General features: G+C 46.4%; 1 pseudogene; it reads right to left on the bottom strand.

The window, feature by feature from the left end:
• Positions 1 to 10,696: 10,696 nt before the first annotated feature.
• On the bottom strand, positions 10,697 to 11,387 carry LOC122907433 (annotated as a pseudogene).
• Positions 11,388 to 11,830: the final 443 nt, after the last annotated feature.

Below are 11,830 nucleotides of genomic sequence, written 5' to 3'. Positions count from 1 at the left end.
CCCACGGCCCCGCGCTCCTCCCCTCTTACATAAGCTGTCAGCCAATCACATCTAGTTCCTCAAAAGCACATGCGCCATCTTGTTCTTGTTCTGCCAGCGTGGCTCCCGACACTAAGTGTAAAATACACCTGGATTTCAAAGACTCTGTACCACAAGAAAAGTAAAATGTCTTACAATAACTTTATATTGACTACATGTTAAAATAATATTTTGAATATATTGAGTTAAATGATAATAGTATGGATTATACATTAAAATGAACTTCATTGGTTTCTCTCACTTTTTAAGTGTCTCTACTGGAATATATATGTATATATATATTAAGATTTTTTTTAAAAAAATTTATTTGACAGAGAGAGACACAGTGAGAAAGAGAACACAAGCAGAAGGAGTTGGAGGGGAAGAGCAGGCTTCCCGCTGAGCAGGGAGCCTGATTCGGGCCTCGATCCCAAGACCCTGGGATCATGACCTGAGCCGAAGGCAGACACTTAACTGACTGAGCCACCTAGGCACCCCTTAGAAGATATTTTTTAAATTACACATGTGACCAAAATCATATTTCTCTTTGACAGTGCTGTTCTAGGCATTGGAAATACACCAATGAATAAAATCCCTGCTGTCAGGGGCCTCACATTCTAGCACTTTCCCCTGGGTCAGGGCAGTGGGGAGTGATCAGGGAAGAATTCCCTATGGAGTATGTGCTGCACCTGGCAGGGCCTCTAAGACATTTTCTGAGCACCTGCTGCCTTGTGCTTCCAAACCCCCAAGCGGCAGCCCTCAGTAGGGACCATCATCTCATTCCAGGGACCATTAACAGCCAGTAACAGCCCCAGGACCAGACCCAAGCAAGACATCAGTCACTAACTCAGGTCTCCTTCCAGGGTGCCTGGAAGCAGAGTAGGTCCTACCTGTGGCCTCACTTCAAAACTCTGCGGGGCCTGCTTCTGGCTCAGTCAGGAAAACCTGAGGGCAGAGTGATTTGCCTGTTCGATTTCCTTATCAGTTACATGAAAATTTTAAGAAAAGAAAAGGACAGGGAGGCGTTATGTTTTAGTATTGTTTTGCCAATTGCACTCCAGAATGTATCGGAAAGAAACATTATTCAAATGTGAGGTGAACGAGGATAAGTCATGGGAATATTGTAAGGCAATTACATCACCTGCAAATAAAGTTTTACTTCTTCCTTTTGGGAAGTGCTTTTTATTTCTGGGGTGCTTTTTGTTTCCCTTTCTTGCCTCATTTTCCTGGCTAGAACCTCCTGTACTCGCTGAATGCAAACTTGGGCCAGGCGCGGGGCTAGTGTTTTACCTGCTTCGTTTCATCAAATTCTCCAAACAACCCTATGAAGTAAGTGTCACTATGGCCCGCGTTTTATGGATAAGTGAACTTGGCCTTCAAAGGGCTGAATGACCTACCGAGGTTACCAACCTTGTCAAGTGACCTACTTAGGTGACCTAGTCAGCAACTCAGCCTGGGGATTTGAACCTGCCTCTGTTGGATTCCACAGCCCAGGGTCTTAAATGACACTGGCCATGCGTTGCCGAACCAAAGCTCCCTGTGAGCTAGGAGGGAGCGACTCTGGCCCTTCTGGTGGCGACATGGCAGGAGGGCCCCAGCTGCCTTGCCTGACCGGCTGGGTTGCCAGGACAGTACTCCAAGCTCCACGGTACCGGACCTCGGTGAAAGGGACGTGTTCCACCCTCTACAGCCATGGGTCGTGCGATTCCTAAGAACTAAGAAGGAAGTGGGAGGAGAAGAAGGAAAACCCCACAGAGAGAAGGAGCTGAGGGCAGGCCTGGCTCCCCAAAGGTGTCCGATGCAGTAAGTCAAAGGGATGTGGACACACAAAGGATATTCTCTGAGTGGTACTGACTCAGTCCTGGTAGCAGAGGACTGTTGTGAGGTGTCTTGTCCCTAAGAGTTCTAGAGTAGACAATAAATGCCCCTGTAGCTAAATCCCAATCATCAATATTTCTAGAGTAGGAAAGGCGATTGTAGGCACCGAGCGTCCGCTCTTACACACAGGAGTCCTTAATACTTTCAGGAGCCCTGTGGGGGGAAGCAGCTTTAGCAAAACATCTTATTTTATTTTTTAAAAAAATCTTATTTATTTGACAGAGAGAGAACACAGGCAGAGGAGTAGAAGAGGGAGAAGCAGGCTTTCTCCAGAGCAGAGAGCCCAGTGCAGGGTTCGATCCCAGGAACCTGGATCATGACCTGAGCTGAAGGCAAACGGCTTACGGCTTAACCGGCCAAACCACACAGGTGTCCCTAACGAGCCATTTTATTTTATTTTATTTATTATTTTTTTAAAAAGATTTTATTTATTTATTTGACAGAGAGAAATCACAAGTAGATGGAGAGGCAGGAGGGAAGCAGGCTCCCTGCTGAGCAGAGAGCCAGATGCGGGACTCGATCCCAGGACCCTGACGTCATGACCTGAGCCACCCAGGCGCCCCCCTAACGAGCCATTTTAAAGACGAGGCAGCTGAGGGTCAGAGACCTTGGTTTCTCATCTGCCGAAGCCACACAGTTACCGAGCAGTAAAGCAAGCTTGGCGGACACCTCCACTCTCAACCCTGAGCTTTAAGATCCAGGCCTCTGACTCCCAGAGACAGAGGAAGTGTCGGTCCTCCCAGGACGATGCAGGACAGTCATCATCAAGCTGAAGAACACGTCTCCCTCGGGCTGCTGCAACCAAACCTTCCCGTTTGGTGCCTGCATGCGGATAATTTCAAGGAAATCTATCTCGACTCCTCAGCTTGCACGAATTCTCGCTCCTAAAAATTAACAGAGAACAAGCCTGTGTGTTTTCCCTCTGCCATTTCACCTGCCCACTATTCCTTCTTCTATTTTTTTTTGATATTTCTTTTTTTTTCCAATTTATTTATTTTCAGAAAAACAGTATTCACTTCTTCTATTTTTATAAGAAACAAAACCAAAAGCAGGCAACCACAACAAAATCGTCGTCTGCCGTGTTGTCCCAGGTTTCAAAACCTCCACGGCACCAAACAAAGAACGGGTCAAAACACCATAAATCTCTCTCATCTCATTAAGAAATATGTCCAGTAAAAACTTCTAATTTTATGCTCATTCTTATTTTTTAAGACGTGTGAAATCTTTATTTGGTTATGAACAATTGCTTATTCGTAATCATAATAACATCTCAATCCTGAAGAAACTTTTAAGCCTATAAACTTAATAGACAGAAACACATCCGTATTTATCACAGAAGCACAAGAAAGGGTATTTGTAAAAGATAAGCACACAAATTTAATGCAGTCTGATGGGTCTTTTTTTTTTTTTTTAGATTTATTTATTTATTTGGGAGAGAGACAGCGAGCAAGAGCATGAAAGGGGAAAAGGTCAGAGGGAGAAGCAGACTCCCTGTGGAGCTGGGAGCCTGATGCGGGACTTGATCCCGGGACTCCAGGATCATAAACTGAGCATAAGACAGTTGCTCAACCAACTGAGCCACCCAGGTGCCCCAGTCTGATGGGTCTTAAAGGGAACTAGAATGGAAATTTGATGTCAAAGAGAAGCACCTATACTTCTATTTTTAAATGGATGTTGGGGGGGCGGGATTCAATCTTCCAGTTGGACAGATTTAAAGAGTTCATTACAGTTTAACTTGAATTGTCCAATTTTACAATCTGCCCGAAGTTACCTCCTTTGCATTGAACACAAGCTTCTGATCAAAAAAGTCTCCAGATCATTGCCATAGCCTCTTCCCATCCTCTGAAAACTTGTCATCTATGAAAAATATCTGACTGCCTATTAACCACACACTCCCTACCCTTAGGTATTCTGCAAAGAGAGAGCGTGGAGAGAGAAGGGGGTGAGTGACCTCATCTTTCCCGAGACCACACTGAAAATTCCCCACCCACTGGCAAAAAGAGCACCCAAGCTGCTGCTGAGTTGCGCTCTTCCCAGGTGGCTTTGGAGCCTAATCCCTTCGAGGCTGGGAATGCAGTCATTGTGTCCTTGCTTTTTTACCATTGTCAGTGACCAGGTTCACTCCAGAGCACCCTGCAAATTATAATGCCTCACAGGTGTATGGCAATGGATTCCCCCCTGACTATTTGCAAAGATCTTTGAAGGACCCAAAGCAGAGCGTTCTCTTTATTATTCTACTCCATTAGGCGTGTTTTCTTTTGTTCTCTACAAGCACTGGGCTTTAACTTCTGGAATATTGAATTTCGTTTGCTTCTTCTCTCCTTCCCCAGGCTACTGAAATCGGTTGCTATCTTCAGCTGCTCTCCCCACCCCCTGTTCTTCTCCTGGTCATGGTGAATTTGGATCCGTAAAAGCCTTGTAGCAGCGTCAATTATTTTTTTAATAAAAGATAATATTGGTCTTGGCACCAAGGCTTGTCAGAAACGCTCCCTTTCGCTTTCTCTGAATGAACGACTTGCTCCTAATTATAGACCTCTTTTTTCTTGCTTTCTCAGGCTGAGTTCAGCTTGGTATGAACATCTTTTCTCAGGCCTTTCTGGTTCATGCTCTGGAGTGATGCAGAAGGATCACGTGCCTGGTCACTTCTTGTCCTCTTCCGAGGACATTCCAGAAAGACTTGTTTTGATAAACCTGCTGAGCCAGGCTCTTAAGTCTACTGTGAGCACGGGGCTCCCAGGTGGCTGATCACCTTGGATTTTTGGCAGAAGACCCAGGATTTCCCCTGGGACTGAGTTAGGCACCGGCCTGGGCTGGGATATTGGCCGCTCCACATGCCAACAGCATGCTCTCAGGGCCAGAACTCCCTGAACCTCCACGTCCCCATTCGGGGTCACGAGACTTAACCAAGACAGTGCTTGTCAAATACCCGATTTAGTGCTGAGAGGGCCAACAAATGGCCCCGTGCATTCCGAGAGTTTGTCCAGCAGGAGAGCTGTGACTTAAAAGGGTTCCTGTTCCATTTAGTGAAACTGTTCATGTAACTCGTTCCTCAACCAGATGCCATGACCTCATATTTCACTAATGTCACTTTTTGTTATATTTAAAATTCTCAACTGGAAGCCTTTTATATCCCGTTCTCTAACTTGCATAATGAGTTTCTGCGGAACTCGAAAATTAAAGTAGCATTTGCTTTCTTTTAACTGCGCTAAGCAAAATCATTTGTTTTATTTCTGCAATTTGAGTCTCTCTTTCAAAGGCTCGATTTTTGCCGATTCCCCCTGGGGTTTCCTTTCATCAGCGCATTCCCGGAGTGCCCCCCTCCCCCCCTCCCCAGCTTAGAAATCACAGGACACACTGGTCATCGTGTACATATTCAATTTTCCAAAAGGCGGCTGAGAAATCTCGGCCTCGGAGATCGGCTCTTCTCAGCTTTCAGCTTTGGTTTCTCTCAGCCCGAGGACCGTTTGGACGCGGGCCTAAGAACATAGTCACACAATGTCAGAGTATTAGCATTAAGTGGGCGATGCCCCTCTTCCTGCCTCGCGGCCTCATTTAGAAAAACACGAGAAAATAAATCTAATCTCCTCACGGTTCCCTTGCGCTGCACCACAGCCGGAATGTTATATGATTTCAAATTACTTATTAGAAATATTCCTGTGGGTATCATGTTGAGGATTACTTTTCCAAGGTTATTATAGTGCCTGTATCGTTAGGAAAATGAGGTGTAATTCTACCTGCTATCTCATTCCAAAGGCTTCCTCTACCTTTGGACAAAAACCAACTTCCAAGTCAAGGAGTGGGACATTTATCTTCTGTTTCACCCTTGCTTCCCATCACATTTTGGATGACAAGCAGAGGGTGGGAAAAAGGGCTTTCTCGAACCATTTGCTTCCAATAATAGAGTGCAGGCTTATCTCTTCTTTCAAAAGAGCTGATGTGACACCCAGAGGGAGCTTAGCGTTAGAAAAGGCCAGTGCCCCAGAGTTGAATTGTTGAAGTTTTTGCACTCCTGATCATTTGTGAGTAGAAAAACAAGGAAAATGCTTGTGGAAGGAATTCAGAGCAATGCAATGCAAATATGGGTGCCAGAGGGCAGCAGTCACGGAGACTCCTGCTGGGACTCCCTGAGAACCAAATCCCTGAGTGACCTTGAGCAAGTCACTTCACTTCCTTAAGTCAAACCGGAAACTGCCCTCCTTGTACCTACCGGGGGTGTGGCTGTGTCACGAATGCATGTATCAATTATCTGCATTTGGATTTACCTGAGGCAAATCTTTCAAATTCATTGACAGCACTCACCATTTAATTATTTTCCACAGTTGACAGCTCCCTCATTCTGCAAGAAACACTAACATTTCCACTCTTACTTTTCTGACATGCAGGTCTCTTGTAGTTCTCGCTTCCTCTATCTCATTGGTGTCGGGAAGCCCCTTGCAACATAAATTACATTGTCATTTTTGCTCCAGGGACATTTGGAAGGGCCGTACGTTCAGCTTTTCCTAGAACCTTCCAGAGAGCCTACAAAAAAGCCCTGTTTTCCGCCCAGGTTTTACTGAGGTATAAACAAAGAGAGGAGATGGGAAAGGAAATCTCTTCCCAGCATCTTCTAAATCAGTCTTCAAAGCAAGGGTCCTTGCTTTGTTGGAAGGGAACGTCCACAAAATTTTAAAGCACTGAATTTGATGAAAAGCACAAACCCAGTTCCAAACCAAATACCAGTGAGTTTTGAATAGCCTTCTCTTCTCCTGGTGCAGAAAATGGAAGGTTGACTTCATTTGCATTCACACATTTTTGTCCTTCGAGTTTGAAAGATGTAATTGCTCTCTGGCTATGCAAACACGGCTGATTTTGACCTGTCCAAAACGAATAAATCAAACTTTGAAAAACGTTTGGAGACCCTGAACAGATCAACCACATTTGTTTTACTCTCATGACTAAGTCTCCACAGCTAAAACAAAGTAAGAACATTATGCAATTATTTAGAGGAAATTCGGGACCTTTGGGACAGTCAATCATATAATTCAGGCGAAAGTGGATTTGGGGCCCTGACATTTGCAGATAATTGCGCAACCCTCAGCTGTGTGAGCTGGTCCTGGGAGAGCTCGCACCTTCGATTTGCCCCTTTTCTCCCATTCTGCTTCACTTTGTGCCTCTTGATTAGCAATAAAATGAATAAATCACACACAGACCCTGTCTTGGCTCTTGTGACATACGCTAAGAGAGACGAATACGAAAACTATAAAATACCAAACTAAAGGTGTCCTCCCCAACCTCATTTCTCATTTAAAAAAAAAAAGAAGAAGAAGAAGAAGAAGAAGAGAGACTCGTTCAGCAAACATGAGCTTCGAAACTAAGGCTCAGCCCAGATGTTATTAAGTATAAATATTTATAAGACCCATAAAGATCCTGGCTAAGCTCAATTTTGCCTTAATGTGGCAAATGTTTCAAATTCGGCTCTTTCACTGTTTGAAGCCTTTAGAAGGCAGGATACAGTAGAAAACGCATTACTGCTGGTGAGAGCAGGGGAGTTTCTCTTTTATGTTTTATGACCGGTTTTTCATTGGGGGGTATTGCTTTTCTCAGGAATCACTTCTCGAAGCCTGTCTTTTCCAAGAAGCCAGAAGAAGGTATGTTTGCTGTAGTCATGAATTCAAGCGGGCACTGAGTGAGGCCCCCACATGGTGAAACGTGCATCCTCGACACGAACGGGTGGAGGAAAGCCAGGTTCTCTTTGTTCTTTCCCCGTCTCGTTTATTATGAAACATACAGCAAGAGCCTAAAAGCCTCAGTGTAGTCATCCATTCAGTGGGTATGTGCTTATCACAACAAGCAGTGCACAGTTATCTCACGGTTTTAAATCTTGAATTTGGCTAATTAGTGCATGCTTTTCCACACAGAAATGTTGAGCCACACTACGAAAAATCACTGCTCTGATAACTTTTAGAGGCCTAAGTGAAAGAACTGTGGGCACAGAAGCTGTGATTCTGTGACGAAACAGACTTAACTCCATGATGGTTGGGGCTCCAGATTCTTGAACAGGGCTCGATGTATGAAATCATTATTATTTTTCATCCTTTTGTTTTATGGTAACTAAAATCATCTGCCCACAAGTCTTGTCCACCAACGAACTATGCAATGCCTAGTGATCTCAAACCCCTTTGGTTAAACACACCGTGTTAAGATCACACCCACCCACCTGCTGCAAAAAGGTTTATTAATAAATAGGAGGATTCATCTGTGGGTGGGGATGAAAAGAACCTTGAGTTTCCCCCTTAGAATAAGTCCTAATATGTGAAATAATTCGTACTTCGTTGGGAAAGTCTTGAGGCTCTTTCAGCCAACTAGGCCCAGCCCAGGTCTGGAGCCTATCCCTGCACATGCGGTGACAGGAGGCCTTCCTGTTGCTGAGAGCTCAGGAATGGAGGCCCACGGCCCTTCCCCAGCACCTGGCTTCCACTGTTTTAGCAAGTTCTCCAGGCGTGTCCATGCCAGCCCACCCTGTTCCCTACCCCCATTCTCACTGCTCAGCCCTTTTTGGCTCCTCAACTTGGCAATTTATGTTGACCCTGGGTGCGCTGTTCTCCTCCATAGAGGCCTTCATCTGCTGGACACATCTGGAAAGTGCTCCGTGGTGCTTACCTGGATTCCCTGATTAATGTAGATGTAAAGATTTTATCAAGGCTCCTGGCGGCTGGACTTCAAGATGTAATCACAAAATCAATCCACATAGACTAACTGGGCAGAGACTCACTAAGAAGACATCCCACAATGTCAGGCACTTAATTAAGGCACTCGGGCTCCCCTGCCCCAGATTGATTCTTTTCTCTGCCTAACAGGTGATACTGCTCCTCTAGGTGGACAGGCCACCAGGGGCTGGAGCCCTGCCTTCAGAGTCTTGCAGTTCATAGGACTGCCACCAGGGGGCACCTGCACATCATCCCACTCCCCAGGGAATGGACCAGAGAGGACCCACGAGATCCCTCTTGCAGTTGCAGCCCCCCAGCAACCTTCAAGAGGCAACTCACGGGGTTTGTAACATCTGCTCAGCTGCATTTTGTTTGCTGAGCTCCACGATTCTTCTCTTAGCTTCAGGCATCTACTGAGGATATGCAGAGGCTCCTCCCTTCCCCCTGCCTCCCCTCCCGTTCTGTGGGGTCCACTCCCATGAGTGGACACTAGGACAGAGGGATTGTCTGACTCCTGGGCACTCAGCCTGCTGCTCTGGCCTTAGCATCTGGGAACACCAGCCAGGCTGGCTTGCTTGGCATCGACGTTTCTATTGGAAATTCAGAGACTTCAGACATAGAGGTTATTAACAATGTAAGCACCTTGTGAAAAGTAGCGCAGATCAGAGATTATCAATTTCCTGCTGCTTGACGATACTGAGCTCAGTCTGTGCAGCCATTGCCTGGCCTTGATTCGTCAGGCTCATCTGGCGTGATTTTAGCACATTATCATTTAATTCCGCAAACATTTGCCAGGCATTGTGCTGGGGATATACTTGTCATGCTCCAGTAATTTACGGACTAGTGAGGGAAGAAAGTTAAGTCAACAGGCCATGATAAAACAGGGCGTTCTGGCAAGAGCTGAGGGTAAAGGGCTTCCAAAATCAGGCACTGTCTGACTCAGTCTTGGAGGATGAGTCCCCTCGCCGGCCCTCAGTGGCATCTGAGTAGCTCTGGGCCAGCTCTGGTGCCTGGGCCCCTGGGCACCTGGCTATAGAGGAGCATTTCTATTCCCCTGTAGCAGCAAGGGACTGGAAGGCTCCAGAGAAGTTCAGACTGTCATTTATTCATTCAGCATTTGCCGGAGTACCTACTACATGCCAGACAACAAAACCGGTCCAAACTAAGCCAGGCTGGACAGCACTCTTCATCAGGAGGCTCCTGACCCCACTGATGCCCACATGAGACACCAAAATCTTGAGTCCAATAGTCAGGTAGAATCCACCCAGTCCTGGCCTGAGAGACAAAGCTTCCAGTTCTTCTTCTCTGGATCCAGACCTTTGGCCATCCTGGGGGATTGTCTCTGCTGTGGCCAGAATGTGTCTCATCCACAATTCAGTGGTCTAAGAAATACAAATTTTTAAACATTTTCCATAACTTTATTTCTGTTTCACGTTCCTATTCCCCTGACAGAATCAGGTTTTCCATTTATTCTGGATTTCGTCTCCCCATGTTTTCCAGAGTGGCGTTGATGTTCCATGGACTTGGTTATACTGAGGCAGGAGAGTTGGGGGGGATTTAGTACAGTCTGAGGTGTCAGCTGAGCCTGTCCAAATAGCCCCTCAAGTCAAGGCTGTTTCACCGAGGAGAGACATTGAGTTAAGTTCCTCCCACTGCTCCCATGGGGCCCTGGCTACCTGCAAACTAGCTCTGCAGTCTTCACTTTCAAGACTCTGTCCTGGAAAACGATCAGGGCCTCCTCTGAGGCAGCCAACCTGGGACTCTATTCTCATTCCTGGGGGGCATTTTTTTTTTTTTTTTAATAAGCTAGAGGGGGAATCCTTTCTCTTTCTTGACGTTTTTCTCTCTGAGAGATTTCCTGTACCTTTGGGTCTGCTTTGGAGTCATGGAATAATACCTTTATTGGGTTAGGCTTTGAAAAACCAAGGTAAGAGACAGGTTTCCCTTCTCTCTCTCTCTTTTTTTTTTTTTTTTTTAAGGAAAATGCTTTATTTCAACTTTATTTCTGTTTTTTGTTGAAGAGTCTGTGGGAGAATAGACTGGAATGGTTCCTACCCCTCCTGTGACCTGAGCAGTGGGAGCCACAGACCAGGCTTCATGGCCAGCAGAACGCTCTAGGCGGCAGCCTCGGACAGGCTCAGATAGCCTGCACGGTCGGACAAGTCTGTGACCTTGGCTTGAGTAGCAGTAAACCTGGGGGCTGGAACAGTCCATTTGCCCTGAAGCTGCTCCTTGGTCCCAGCCTTCTCAGCAGCAGTCTGCTCTTCCTGCTCCGTCTCCTCCGGATCTCTGTGAAAGCAGACATCCGGCATGACCACGCATGGGTGTTCAAAGGAGACAGTGTTATGCATGCACTAGACTTTGCCCGCCAGCACCCAGCACAGCAGACCCGCTGCATGAGCTCCCTTTATGTTGCATGGGATGGCAATGTCTGCAGAGCACAGAGGATAGTCTGTATCATACAGAGCAGTGGTAGGCAGGCTAACATACAGTGCATGGGAGAGAGAAATCTCAGCTCCTTGAAAAGGCAGGATCTCATGAGTGAGGGTTCCAGGAGCAAAGCCTCCAGCGATGGGAGCAGATCCCATGGCAGCAGCAAAATTCAGCTTAGGCCACTGGCCAGTATTCCTGGAGCGTGTGACAACTGACATCAGCCAGGTTTTCAATGGCAGCAGTCGCTCAAGCTGTGAGCAGAAACTTCTCCCAGGTTCTCTTCTTATTTATGACATAGAGGCCATCACTTTTCCTTTTGTAGATGTACTGATCTGTTTGGAAGTCAGGGTTGGTGCCATCTAAGGGGGACATCCTCCCCTTTTGGTTGTAGGACATCAAGAGATCTGGACACTGTGAAAGAGACCCTCTACCCAGAAGAACACTGCGTGGCCTCCTCTCTGGGCATTGCAAAAGGGTGCACTTGCGGCTGTGCCATCCGCCTGGCCCTCGGGCAATGCAGTGAGGGGACACAGGGGAAGAAGGACGATTACCAGGAGAGAAATTTTAAAAATCAGTTAATATCTCCGTGAAAGTGTCAAAGATGTTATTCTACCACATCAAGGCATTCTTAGTTTTTAATCCCTGCCTAGACCAAGTTCCCAGTTCCCTTTAAGAACGATCTTTCATCCACCAGCTCTGTGTGGCTCCAATGTGCGCTGCAAAAAGGCTGCCTCCAGATTTATTTCTGCTCCTCCAACCCTGTGCCTGTCTCCCTGAGGGTAAGTCTCCCAGCACTGAGGCAAACGGAGGGGTGG

The sequence above is a fragment of the Neovison vison genome, chromosome 5 (assembly GCF_020171115.1).
Source record: "Neovison vison isolate M4711 chromosome 5, ASM_NN_V1, whole genome shotgun sequence".
Classification (NCBI taxonomy): Eukaryota; Metazoa; Chordata; class Mammalia; order Carnivora; family Mustelidae; genus Neogale; species Neogale vison.
Note: the sequence above shows the minus strand (reverse complement) of the source record. Positions and strands in the feature narration are given on the sequence as shown.